The sequence below is a fragment of the Eucyclogobius newberryi genome, unplaced genomic scaffold (assembly GCF_026437365.1).
Source record: "Eucyclogobius newberryi isolate DKJ021-1_F unplaced genomic scaffold, fEucNew1.0.hap1 SCAF_1, whole genome shotgun sequence".
Lineage (NCBI taxonomy): Eukaryota > Metazoa > Chordata > Actinopteri > Gobiiformes > Gobiidae > Eucyclogobius > Eucyclogobius newberryi.
Window position 1 is genome coordinate 18,619,502 of NW_027315723.1, and position 14,983 is coordinate 18,634,484.

Here is a 14,983-nt window from a genome sequence, read left to right on the forward strand (position 1 = left end):
TAATGATGAAGATATTGGAAGGATTTAAACAGTCTGTTGTTGCGCTGCAGTTACATTTTGGACCATTTTGTGACTATGTATTAAAGTGAAAATGATAGTTTCTCGTGTGTTCTGTCAACACTGGTAATTGCTACGTGAAGACACCTTAATAGGCAGAACACAACTATTTAAAGCTCCTTTCACCTCCTTTTGAGCATCGTAAACTCCCTAGTGTAGTTTAAATGATGCGTCCCATTGTTTACAGTCTTTTTGCAATAAATATTGTGTGTGGTTCGTTTCGCTGATGCTCGAAGGTCCGATGGGGTCGAGGTGCAGCTTCTCCATCACGACCGGCGACTGGTTCCGTTGTGATTCCTCTCGTGGTCGAAAGTCTCGATTCTGATGCATGGAAACTGCCTGAAGTGCGAGTGAAAGAGGAAGCAAAAGTGCGTGAAAAGGCGCGGGGCCCAGGCTGGACCTCTGCCGCCGCCGCTCTGAGCCCCGAGTCCGTCTCACGGCCTGAATAAGTGATGGAAGAGCTCCGGTTTCAGGCGTGATTGTGGTAAAACGATCCCGAAGACACGCAAGGACGAGTTCTGAGTGCAGTTTTCACATAGACGTGTCTCTGATGAGGTTTCAGAAGCGACAGGCAAAAGAGAGAGTGACCCAAAGCTTTATATCACGGAGCGTTCACACGTGGTCCTAAACGGGCCCGTTTTAGTCCGGGTATAGTCCTGGTTTGGTCCTGGTTTGGTCCTGGTTTAGTCCTGGTTTAGTCTTGGTTTGGTCTAGGTTCTCGGGTTTAGTCTCGGGTTTAGTCTAGGTTCTCGGGTTTAGTCTCGGGTTTAGTTCCAGGTGTGACCGCGCCCTTAGCGATTAAACTTAAAGGTGTAGTACGTGACTTATTTGTTGGCAAGCGTGTTGTACCTGAACGCGTTCATTGAACGAAAGTTCATGAACGCGTTCATAATTTTGGTGAACGTGAACGGCACCTTTGTTCTATTTATTTTCGTTCAATAAAGTGTCAGATTTCTAGAGACTTCCAGGCGAAAAACACACCATTATGTTGCCCAAAAAGAGCCAATGCCTGGCAAGTGTGAGAGCCCTGAAGTTGTAGAGGCCGATAGATCGCGGAGACAGACAGAGATCTCAAGTGTCGCACTGCACTGCGCATGCGCATCAAAACAAAAAGCAGCACTGACGCAACCGCAACGTGTAGTCAACAGAGCAGCAACGATTCGCCCGGCTACGACCATTTACGTGAGTTTTATGATAAGGTCGGTGAGGATGGGAACAATCTAAAAATTCTGTGCAAACTTTGCCCAGCAAGTTTTCCCTCATGTTTTTGAGAATATACTGTGGGGTTTAAAGCTGCAACTGCTGCTAGTGTGGTGCTGAGTGGACAGTAACACATGGGGGAAGTCTGTCCCTTCAATGTGAATGTAAATGCTGGGTAAGGATTCAAAATTGGTTATGAAGATGAAATCTGACTCATATTTTCAGCAATAAACTAATAAAATAATTGCTGCCTGTGGTTGTATTTGGGCTGTGGAAATAATTTAGAAAAATTATTGCATAATATTGAAAAAAATAACTGAACTAGTTCATTTTTTGGAGCTGTGAACTTAGTTCAAAATTTTGAATTATGAACTATGAACTGAACTAGTTCATTTTAAAATTTGTGAACTATGAACTGAACTAGTTCATGTAGAAAGTGAACTTTCCCAACACTGGTGCCTGGTGTCTAGAGGCGTTGTTGCTTTGTCTGGAATGTTCCACTGTGTGGCATTAAGTCTATGCCACCAGGCCAAAGGTAGATCTGTGGAGTGGCCACCGGGGTCAGAATAAAAACAATAAGTATATATATATTTTAGAGCATCATAACACTACGCAGTTGAATGAATGCTATAGGGCTGCAACGATTAATTGGAATAATCATATTTCGACTAAATCACTCCCAAAAGAGTTTTTTATTACAAAGACAGTGGGATCAAATGTCAAAAAAATAACAGACTGTTTCTGATTTTTATCCATAATACACTTTATCCGTAAATATTCTCCATCCAGAATCCTTCCGTTACAGTATTTCAATCTTTATTTGATCAAAAATGTATTTAAATGTTTGAATCGTCAGCGCTGTGAGACGAGACGGCGGCGGCAGAAAAGTGAATTTATCTTTGTATAATTTACTCACTGGTTTGGAAAATGCTTTTTTATTTGAATCACATATTTATAGATCAAACTCAACTTTAACTTAAACCATCTTATCAAGGACTAAACAAATGCATGGGTTTCAACTTCCTGTTTACAAGCGACATTTCATTAAGGTCCATTCAAAAGATACATGTGTTTTTTAGTTTGGATTTGGTTATTTCTATAGCAACGGTGCTTTTCTTTTCATCGCTCTGAAACCCATGGATAGGAACTAAAAACCAAAGTGGCAGCACATTTTTATCCAAACATCCCCTCACAGGAAAGTGCCGTGTTGTGTTGCCACGCGGCTGAACCGTTGTGCGGGGCAATGCACTCTCCAATCTGAAAGAGTATGAAAGTGTCAGCGTTTGTGTCGTTTAGTTGTCCATCTTTCTGAAAAACAGTTTACTGCCGTGTGAGAGGGGCCCAATGCACTCTAAAAACGGCTGTATGCTCGATGACATCATGAGGAAGCGAGACCTGGGCGTCGCTCATGTGACGGTGACGCGCCTGCGACAGGAAGTGTGACATCGCACCTCCAAATATGAGAAACATGTCAAGAACTCCGGCCCGATTTGTTGTTTTTCTGTTTTCTTACTTAAAGGGCCCATGACATGGTTTTTACGATTGTGACATTTTGACTTTATTTGATGTATTTATACCTGTTGTACATATAAATTATAGTTTTACAACAATCAAGCAGGTATTTGTGGAGAAAATGCTGTCAAAGTTTATGCAAAATTCACACAAAGAAACAACTTTTTTTGCAACAAAAAGTCTCTCATATATTTTTATGTGTCAAATTTTTAAAAATTGTGATAGTTAGATGAGTTTTTGCCCAGTGTTTTCTGGGTAATTTCCTAGTGTGATGTCATCAATTACAAACAGAAAGTGAAGTAATAAACCTAAAAATGCTCTTCTGTGATAACATTTTAATGATTCCCATTTTTTTTTTTAAGCGAAATTAAAAATACATTTATCTTAACTGCATATTAGTTCAATGAGTCGTCCGAACTGTAGGGGGCGCTTTAACTTCGAGATGAACAAATGTTGTTGTTGTTGTTGTTGTTGTTTTATGGCGGTTGGCATCCAATTGTTGCATTACCGCCAGACTTTATTCCTCAGACTTTTCGTAGTCCTCAGACTGTCGTAGTCCGTAAAAGAACTCCTTCCATTGCTTTGGTGTTACAAAGCCCATGAGGTCATGATATGTCTTTGTGACTAGAATAGTTGTTGTTGTATCAGAGACCAACCGGCTTTGCCCGCATGAGGATTGGCCATACTGGACTCAATTGGTCACTGAGTAGGATAGGCAAACATCCGACCGGTCTGTGTGGTCACTGTCGGGTGCCAGAGACTGTCGAGCATGTGCTGATTTGCTGTGAGGCTTATGATAGGGAAAGGGCCGGGTTGGCCTTGTGGTTTCGGAATAATGGGCGGGAGTTCAATCTGCGGAACGTTCTGGCGATCCAGTCACAGGGTTTGTGTCAGGCTGTGGTTGCTTACTTATGTAGCACAGGGCTGGGTAAACGTTTATAGAGGTGGGGGGTGTTGGAGACTGAGCCGAGGATGAGGAGCAAGAGGATGTTCTAACGCGCTTGGACTTCGTGGGCCTAGAAACGCCAAAGTGATGGAAGAAGGACTTCTAACCGAACGTCAAAGAGGGCGAGGAAGGTGAAGAAGAGTCTCCCTGGAATAAAGCCGGTTGGTCTCTGACACAACAACTATTCTAGTCACAAAAACACATCATGACCTCATGGGCTTTGTACGCCAAAGCAATGGGAGGAGTACTTTTACGGACTACGACAGAGTCTGAGGACTACGAAACGTCTGAGGATTAAAGTCTGGCGGTAATGCAACACTCGGATGCCAACCGCCATAAAACAACAACAACAACAACAACAACAACAACCGGCTTTATTCCAGGGAGACTCTTCTTCATCTTCCTCTCCTTCTTTGACGTTCGGTGCTTCCACCGTACAGCTTTATTCTTCAGGCTTCATTCTATAGGCTTTAATATGTCCACTGATGTCGCTGCTTGGTAGCCGTGCGTCTACGAGACTGGACGAGGACAGGAGACCACCCCCACCCCCATCTCGTCACTCTGATCACCCTGACTCCCCACAAGCAGACCCCCATCACTCCGACTCCCATTTAGCGCCTTTAGCCTGTTTTCTATATCTGCCCAATCAAGCTCCTTTGTTCCAAGGAATCTCCCTGCGAGTTTATAAGCGGCTTTGAAGTTTAAAAAATCTGGTGTCATAAAAGTAAAGCTAAAATTCTTAATTCTAAATGTTTCCGAGTGACAGTTGATACGTTTGCATCAGATAAAAACCTGAAGAAGAGAATAATCAGATAAAGCAAAGATTAGATCAGGCGTTTGGTGTTTGTTTACGTCTGTTTACGATCGTCACAGTCGGTCAGTTCTGACGGTAACGCATGAGTAAATTACAACTTTCAATCTTTGCGTGTCACTTTCAGCTTAAAATACTTTGCTTAAAATTGTTGTTGTTGTTGTTTTATGGCGGTTGGCATCCAAGTGTTGCATTACCGCCAGACTTTATTCCTCAGACTTTGTCGTAAATTGTACTTGGCCTGGATAAACCTTCTCCTGCTTGTTTCCATGGAAATGTTGTTCCTTTGGCTGTAATATTCCACAGTGTGGCATGAAACGCTTTGTTGTTTGAAGGTTGTTGTTTACAATGCGCACCCTGAACAGAACCTTTTGAACGTAAATTGCAAAACTTTGTCTGAAAAATCACAATGACGTTCTTTCCCCCTAAAATTGTGCGGTCGTAGTCGATAAATCAAAGAGAAGACTCCTCCAGACACTGGGAGAACATGCAAACTGTTTTCACAAATGAACTGTACAAACTAAGAATCAAAGAACGACAGCACCGCTCAATACAAATAAACAGAGGGAAAATTCTGACAGAAATGAACAATTATCCAACAGTTACAGCTCGATCAACATATGCGAGGCGGCTGCGAGACGGCTGCGAGGTGGCTGCGGGGCGGCTGCGAGACGGCTGCGAGGCGGCTGCACGGTGGCTGCAAGACTGTTGCAAGACGGCTGCGAGGCGGCTGCGAGGGGGCTGCGAGACGGCTGCGAGGCCGCTGCGAGGTGGCTGCGAGACGGTTGTGAGGTGGCTGCGAGGTGGCTGTGAGGCGGCTGCGCAATGCTGCGATGTGGCTGCAATGTGGCTGCGAGGTGCTGCCAGGTGGCTACGAGGCAGCTCCGAGGAGGCCTCGCAGCAGCCTCGCAGTCACATTGCAGCCGTCTCGCAGCTGCCTCGCAGCCTCCTCGACGAACCCTCAAGAACCCCTGCAGCTCGCCTGCAGAGCCAACAGGTCTATGGACGACGCCATCAACCTGGCACTCCACTTCACCCTGCAGCATCTGGACTCCCCAGGAACCCACGTCAGGATCCTCTTTGTGGACTTCAGCTTAGCATTCAACACCATCCTCCCCGCTCTGCTCCAGGACAACCTCTCCCAGCTCGACGTACCTGACTCCACCTGCAGGTGGAGCACTGACTTCCTGATGGATCGGACGCAGTGTGTGCGGCTGGGGAAGAACGTCTCAGACACGCAGACTATCAGCACAAGAGCTCCACAGGGCTGTGTACTTTTCCCACTGCTCTTCTCCTTGTACACGAACTGCTGCACCTCCAGCCACTACTCCGTAAAACTAATTAAGTTTGCGGACGACACCACCCTCACCGCCATGACGACACCACCCTCACTGGGCTCATCTCGGACGGAGATGAGTCTGTCTTCAGGAGGGAGTTGAACCGACTGGTGTCCTGGTGCAGCGGTAACAACCTTGAGTCCAGAAGACAGTGGAGATGATCGTGGACTTCAGGAAAGTCATAGCCCCCCCCCCCCCCCCCCCCCCTCACCATCTCAGACTCCCCCATCTCCACTGTGGACTCCCTCCGCTTTCTCTGGACCACCATCACCCAGGACCTCAAATGTGGGCCCACCATCAGCTCTCTCACCGGGAAGGCCCAGCAGAGGATGTGCTTCCTGCGGCAGCTGAGGAAAGGCAATCTGACAGCGGAGATGATGATGCAGTTCTAGACGGCCATCATTGAGTCCATCTTCACCTCCTCCATCACTGTGCTGGAGCCACAGCCAGGGACAAACAGAGACTACTGCGTATTGTGTATCTGAGGTGATCGGCCTGCAAACTTCCATATCTGCAGGACCTGTACGTCTCCAGGGCTCTGGGACGTGCAGGTCGGATCACAGCCGACCCTTCTCACCCTGGACACAGACTATTTGAACCACTCCCCTCAGGCAGGAGGCCACTCCCCTCAGGCAGGAGGCCACTCCCCTCAGGCAGGAGGCTACGGTCCATTCGGGCCAGAACCTCCCGTCACAAGAACAGTTTCTTTCCCTCTGTCGTTGGCCTCATGAACACTGCCTAAGCACACTTCCTATGCACTACTTAACTTTATATTTTATTATGTACATATCACCACTTCCTATTGCACTACATAACTATATACTTTATATTTTATTATGTACATATCATTCCGTTCAGTATTAATTGTTCAATGTTTTGTTGTTTGTGTTGCACCGAATCACCAGGACAAGTTCCTATGTCTGTGAATTTTGTTTATCGACAAATGGCAATAAACCCAATTCTGATTCTGATTCTGATCTGAAGCGGCTGCGAGGCGGCTTTGAAGCGTCTGCGAGGCGTCTGCGAGGCGTCTGCGAGGCGTCTGCGAGGCGTCTGCGATCATTAATAATAATAATGGTAATTTTATAGCAAAAACAAATATTCTTAAAGTCCAAATAATATGAAGCTGCTAAGTCCCTGTTCAGGTTCTGTTAACGTTCAGTCAATAGAGAACATTCATTTGTGTTCTATATTGTTGGAAAGCTTAATTCTGTTACAAAACATTTATAGCATTGATTTTATGCCACTGTGTAACCCAAAAGAGCAATACAGGGCAATACATTACAAAATAAAAAGTTAGCGAAAGAGCATTACATTCACGTGTCAGATCATGTGTTGGTTGGTTTAGTTTTATTAATAAAAAATAAAAAATAAAAAAAAAGATTTCCAGCATATTTTCACTCAAGTACTGCTTGTTTAACAAAAAAAAAAACACAAACATTCTAAAATGTAATAGTAAAAACAGAAAAAAACAATTCATGATAAATTGAGTAAAAACAGGATTCCTCTGTGTTTCTATGTTCTCAAACGTTTCCTTTTCCAAAAAAAGCCCATTCTCAGCATTTTTTTTCCCCTGACTTTGAACAGGCTCCAGAAGAGAAAACTCTGAAGCTGATGAGCAGTTTTTATGCTGAATAACATCCATCATTTTAGGCTAAATGTGTTTTACACTTTTACACTTCTTTCAACATGTGTCTTTATTGCCACGTTGGGTACATTAGTGCTCTATTACACATTAATAACCACACAGATATTGTTATAAGCACTACTTCCATGGACTTGGAGCCAGAGCACAGTTTCACACAAACTGTCGAGACTTTAGAGTGTCCAGTATGAAGTATGTTGTTATATCAAGTCAAATAAATGCACTAGCTTTTATTTTGAAGTTTGGGTGTGTTTTTTGTGTCTTTTAAGTGGAAAAGTAGAGAAAAGAGGAAGTGCAGTGAAAGTAGCAGTTCAGCGATGACATCAGCATGACTCACTCCGGTGTCGTCGGCTTTTTGTCCCGGTGTCAGTGAACTCGACGCACACACGGCTTTTTGTCCCGGTGTTGGTGACGCACACACGGCTTTTTGTCCCGGTTAGGTAGTTTTACACCAATCGAGTTGGTATTTGTAAAGTAAAAGTAGAAAAATCTGTAGAAAGTTGAAAAGAAGTGACATCACACCTCATTCCAGTCAAAGTTTATGGAGTATAAACAACTTTTTTGACTTTCTTAACATTAATTTAACAAAATAAAGTCGCTCTCATATATTTTTATTTGTCAAATTAAAACAAGTATTGACTAATTACTAATTTCCTAGTATGGCGTCATCAATTGCAAACAGGAAGTACAATTGTAAACCTAAAAAATTAGCTATACTGGGATAAATGTTAGCAAAATGTTAAATATATTTCTCTTAACTCCTGTTAAGTTCAATTTAATCAGACGTAATTTAGATATTTGTCATTTAAAGTGCCTTTTTGGTCCTAGTTTAGTTTTAGTTCTGATCCAGATTTCACTCGCTCCGGCTCTAGTTGTGGTCCGGACACCGACCCGCAGCGTCATGTGTACTTCCCATTTACACGTGGAAGCGGCGCCGTTTTGCCGAAGCGCGCTGTTACTCATTAAACGTTCAGGAATCTGGAGGGCCAAAGGTCTCCCTAATGTCTCACCCATTCAAACGCCGCAGATAATCCCCGTGTCTTCTGTGGGAACCGCAGACGGCCCCGGATCGCCGCCGCAGAGGTAAACTGTCATTAAGAGCCGCGTGGTCCCTCAGATGTTGCCAAAAGCCGCTCGATCCCTTCTCATCCCGCCAATTACAGTTAGACCAGCGACAAAGGGAAAAACACTGGTTATTATGGAGCGTGTGAGGCTGAAAGTGTGAGAGAAGCGTCAGCATGTTGCGTTCATGGACAGTACTGAGATTATGTTTGCAATCCGCTGTGTTTTTTTATGTTCAAAATCAAGTCCACGTGGCCCAACAATCTGCTACCCCAACGAGCTGCGAGTCTATCGAGCTGCTGGCCCAACAAGCTGTAGGCCCAACGAACTGTGAGCCCAACGAGCTCTGGGCCCAACGAGCTGTGAGCCCAACGAGCTGTGGGCCCAACGAGCTGTGGGCCCGACGAGCTCTGGGCCCGACGAGCTGTGGGCCCGACGAGCTGTGAGCCCGACGAGCTGTGGGCCCGACGAGCTGTGAGCCCGACGAGCTGTGGGCCCGACGAGCTGTGGGCCCGACGAGCTCTGGGCCCGACGAGCTGTGGGCCCGACGAGCTGTGGGCCCGACGAGCTGTGGGCCCGACGAGCTGTGAGCCCGACGAGCTGTGGGCCCGACGAGCTGTGGGCCCGACGAGCTGTGAGCCCGACGAGCTGTGGGCCCGACGAGCTGTGGGCCCGACGAGCTGTGGGCCCGACGAGCTGTGAGCCCGACGAGCTCTGGGCCCGACGAGCTCTGGGCCCGACGAGCTGTGAGCCCGACGAGCTCTGGGCCCGACGAGCTCTGGGCCCGACGAGCTGTGGGCCCGACGAGCTGTGGGCCCGACGAGCTGTGGGCCCAACGAGCTGTGGGTCCAACGAGTAATGTGTTTACGTTTTTGGGCTAAGAATATGTCTATTTAATGTTCAGTCCATAGTGCTCACCTTAAAAGAGATGCTTTTTAAATAAACTATAAATCATTATTCTTCATTTTGTTCACCGTACACTGCATGATTGATCTGAAACAGCTCCGGAACAGAAAGAGACGACCGACTTCCTGTTAAAAGACGCAGACCGACTCATTTACTTGCTTTTATTGTTGAAAAATGGCCACGTGTGTGTGTAAACGCCACTCAGGAAGCAACAGGGAAGTGGGCGGGGCTAGGGGGTAGGTGAAAAGAGAGATGACTCGAGTACAGTGACGAGGGGGAACACTTTCAATCGTCTTTTAATATATGTTAACGTTTGAAAATATTTAGGTCGTAAACTTTTTTACAAATATCTAAATCCCAATTCTGCTTGAACTTGGATCCGTCGCGCTTGTTTTATTTTTAGAGGAACATTAAGCGTCCAAAAGCCGTAACTCATTGTCAGTTTTCAATAGTTTTCCGTTTCTTTTTTGTGTAAGGGCAGATAAAAGCGAGCGCCGCGTCGGCAAACAACCGGAGGAACTGCCGACTCTCCGGCCGCCGTCACAATGGGCCTGCCCGCATGCCCCCCCCGGCCCGCTCCACGCACAATGGGCCGGGCGTTTGTGTGGAATGGCTGGATTTTACAGGTCCTGCGCCAAGTTTGCCCTTTTTTCTGCGTCATTGTTTCAGGAGTTCTTCTTCTTCTTCTTCTTCTTCTTCTTCTTCTTCTTCTTCTTCTTCTTCTTCTTCTTCTTCTTCTTCTTCTTCTTCTTCTTCTTCTTCTTCTTCTTCTTCTTCTTCTTCTTCTTCTTCTTCTTCTTCTTCTTCTTCTTCTTCTTCTTCTTCTTCTTCTTCTTCTTCTTCTTCTTCTTCTTCTTCTTCTTCTTCTTCTTCTTCTTCCTGTCCTGGTTTAGTCCTGGTTTAGACCTGGTTTAGTCCTGGTTTAGTCCTGGTGTAGACATGGTTTAGCTCTTGCTTGAATCAAAAATGTTCCAGAATTTGGCATTAAAGTGTAAATGATTGAGAGTTGTACTTTATTTGGTGAGAGAATACTTGTAAATATAAATGATACTTTGACGCACGACAGCAGTATTCAGCTGGAGTTGTCCATTTGACTTATTTGTGTGCCACAAATAAGTCAAATGTAATCTGATAAATGACATAGACATATTTAGAACAGTCCAGGCTGTGCCATCACCGTGGAAACGAGCAGGGGGCAGGCACACAGAAAGGTTCCACAGTGCGAGCCCTCCGTTGCCGTGTGTCGTGGGAGCAGAAAGCAGCTCTGCCTCCTCTGCGTCTCAGCCAAAGACAAGCTGTAATTATCTGCACCACTCGTCCTCACCATCGCTTATTCTGCATTTTCAGCCTTTATAACGAGTTAAAGTGATGCGTTTGCTTTAAAACAGCCCAAAGCCATTTAATACTGACTGTACTTTGACTTCTGTTGTATTTACTCATATTTTACTCAACTTATAATAATTCTATATCCTTTATTAGTGCATTCTTTAATTCAAAAACACATCTATCTTGCATTTATTTAATGCTGTACAGTGGAACATTCCAGGAAACACAAGAGCAAGTCTATAAGGCCTAATGTTTAACTAAACGATCCAAACAATCTTTTTATGATTTGACTAAATATATTTCCTATTTTCCCCCCAGTTTTACAATTTTGGTGTTTTTTACTGTCACTTCCTGGTTGAACATGAGCGGCAGAAGTGCCATAATCCATAACTGTTACTTAGCAACCATATTGTAAACAAGGTACACTTCTTCTTCTTCATCTTCTTCTTCTTCTTCTTCTTCGTGTTTTATGGCGGTTGGTATCCAAGTGTTACATTACCGCCACCTACTGCAGTTGTACGTCTTAGACTTTACAACGTGTCAGCCGAGAGCAAACCGACTGACACGTTCAGGCCTCAAAGTCTAGAAAGAGTGAAGTCTAAAGAATAAAGTCTAAAGTCAAACTGCAGAAGGTGGCAATAATGTAACACTTGGATACCAACCGCCATGAAACACCAAAGAAGAAGAAGAAATGTCGCCTTTTGATGACATCGCAGAGGGAAACGGGCAGGAGCAGCCGAAGGTAAAGGTGGAACGAGGCAAAACAAGGTGTATATAAAAGCAAATGCAAAAATGTTGTTGTTGTTGTTGTTGTTGTTGTTTTATGGCGGTTGGCATCCAATTGTTGCATTACCGCCAGACTTTATTCCTCAGACTTTTCGTAGTCCTCAGACTCTGTCGTAGTCTGTAAAAGTACTCCTTCCATTGCTTTGGTGTTATGCAAAAATAATAAAGTCTTCTTCTTCTTCTTCTTCTTCTTCTTCTTCTTCTTCTTCTTCTTCTTCTTCTTCTTCTTCTTCTTCTTCTTCTTCTTCTTCATTATTCTTTAGCAACGTCTTCTGCATTCGCACATCTTCAAAGTATGTGTTTTACGCTATACCATAAAAAAAAGAGAGAAAGAGGAAAGAAAATCTTTATTCCTTAAATTGTATTCTTTAGACTTTATTATTTTTGCATAACACCAAAGCAATGGAAGGAGTACTTTTACAGACTACGACAGAGTCTGAGGACTACGAAAAGTCTGAGGAATAAAGTCTGGCGGTAATGCAACAATTGGATGCCAACCGCCATAAAACAACAACAACAACAACAACAACAACATTTTTGCATTTGCTTTTATATACACCTTGTTTTGCCTCGTTCCACCTTTACCTTCGGCTGCTCCTGCCCGTTTCCCTCTGCGATGTCATCAAAAGGCGACATTTCTTCTTCTTCTTTGGTGTTTCATGGCGGTTGGTATCCAAGTGTTACATTATTGCCACCTTCTGCAGTTTGACTTTAGACTTTATTCTTTAGACTTCACTCTTTCTAGACTTTGAGGCCTGAACGTGTCAGTCGGTTTGCTCTCGGCTGACACGTTGTAAAGTCTAAGACGTACAACTGCAGTAGGTGGCGGTAATGTAACACTTGGATACCAACCGCCATAAAACACGAAGAAGAAGAAGAAGAAGAAGATGAAGAAGAAGAAGTGTACCTTGTTTACAATATGGTTGCTAAGTAACAGTTATGGATTATGGCACTTCTGCCGCTCATGTTCAACCAGGAAGTGACAGTAAAAAACACCAAAATTGTAAAACTGGGGGGAAAATAGGAAATATATTTAGTCAAATCATAAAAAGATTGTTTGGATCGTTTAGTTAAACATTAGGCCTTATAGACTTGCTCTTGTGTTTCCTGGAATGTTCCACTGTACAGCATTAAATAAATGCAAGATAGATGTGTTTTTGAATTAAAGAATGCACTAATAAAGGATATAGAATTATTATAAGTTGAGTAAAATATGAGTAAATACAACAGAAGTCAAAGTACAGTCAGTATTAAATGGCTTTGGGCTGTTTTAAAGCAAACGCATCACTTTAACTCGTTATAAAGGCTGAAAATGCAGAATAAGCGATGGTGAGGACGAGTGGTGCAGATAATTACAGCTTGTCTTTGGCTGAGACGCAGAGGAGGCAGAGCTGCTTTCTGCTCCCACGACACACGGCAACGGAGGGCTCGCACTGTGGAACCTTTCTGTGTGCCTGCCCCCTGCTCGTTTCCACGGTGATGGCACAGCCTGGACTGTTCTAAATATGTCTATGTCATTTATCAGATTACATTTGACTTATTTGTGGCACACAAATAAGTCAAATGGACAACTCCAGCTGAATACTGCTGTCGTGCGTCAAAGTATCATTTATATTTACAAGTATTCTCTCACCAAATAAAGTACAACTCTCAATCATTTACACTTTAATGCCAAATTCTGGAACATTTTTGATTCAAGCAAGAGCTAAACCATGTCTACACCAGGACTAAACCAGGACTAAACCAGGTCTAAACCAGGACTAAACCAGGACTAAACCAAGTCAAAACCAGGACTAAACCAGGACTAAACCAGGTCTAAACCAGGACTAAACCAGGACTAAACCAGGACTAAACCAGGTCAAAACCAGGACTAAACCAGGACTAAACCAGGTCTAAACCAGGACTAAACCAGGACTAAACCAGGACTAAACCAGGACTAAACCAGGAGTAAACCAGGTCTAAACCAGGACTAAACCAGGACTAAACCAGGAGTAAACCAGGTCTAAACCAGGACTAAACCAGGACTAAACCAGGTCTAAACCAGGACTAAACCAGGTCTAAACCAGGACTAAACCAGGACTAAAGCAGAACTAAAGCAGAACTAAACCATGTCTACACCAGGACTAAACCAGGTCTAAACCAGGTCTAAACCAGGACTAAACCAGGACTAAACCAGGTCTACACCAGGACTAAACCAGGACTAAACCAGGTCTAAACCAGGACTAAACCAGGACTAAACCAGGTCTACACCAGGACTAAACCAGGTCGAAACCAGGACTAAACCAGGACTAAACCGGGACTAAACCAGGTCTAAACCAGGTCTAAACCAGGACTAAACCAGGACTAAACCAGGACTAAATCAGGACTCCGCAATGGACTGTCACACCTCGGCCAAAGTGTCACGTAAACCTTCAGCGTGGTAGCTTTATGTGTGACATCAAACAGGAAGTGACATCCCTGCAGACTTCCTGCGCAGCACATGGCGCAGATAAACAGATGAAGCGGATCTCAGCGGGGCAGACTTTAACACATCTCACACTGTTCCACGTCCAAAAGATCAGCCCAGGGCCGAGAACGTTGCACTTTTTGCACATTTATCACAAGTTCAAGAGGTGGAATGGGCTTCAGAATAATGTGACTCTAGTAGAACTGCACTGTAGATGTCCAACAGTGACAGAAAGTAAAGGAATAACCAGTCAAGAGCCATTAAAAGAGTGTAGAAGGAGTGAAATGTACTCTTTATCTCGCAGATGGATTTTAGTGCAAATGGAAAAGTATTCAATCTTTCCTTGAGCAAATTCACTCAACCATATTTTATTAATAATACATAGAAGACGGAGCAATCTTTTGTTTTTGTAAATTAACTCTTAGTCTGGCATCGAGGCAGCAAAGAAACATTTTCAGTGTCGCACCAGGTCTTTTTTTTGACACTTAAACCTTCAGATTTTGCACCGTAAACTGTCCCGAGGCTTTAAATCTGCACTTTTCTAAGATCAAAGTGAAAGTTGGACTGTCCAGGCATAACATGTGTCAACACATAAAATAAATCACTAAATTTGGTATTTTGGAGGGACAGACAACACAAACTAAATCATATCTGAGGAAGCAGTGAAAGAAACACACATTCAAAACATTTTATATCGTCAACTTAAAGCAAGCTTTTTGTCACTTTTGCAGATTTACTCAGTGTGGGAGGAGGAGCCAAAATGTTTACTCGAGTAAGAGGGATGTCACAGTGTGCAATATATTACTCAAATATTGTGGGATGTAAAGATAAGTATACTCTAAATATCTCAAATTAAAAAGTGACTCGAGTAAATATTATTTTACTTTTCCACTGTATTTTTAAAATTATTTTATTTAAAAAAAAATTCAAATATGTCACATAACAAAAA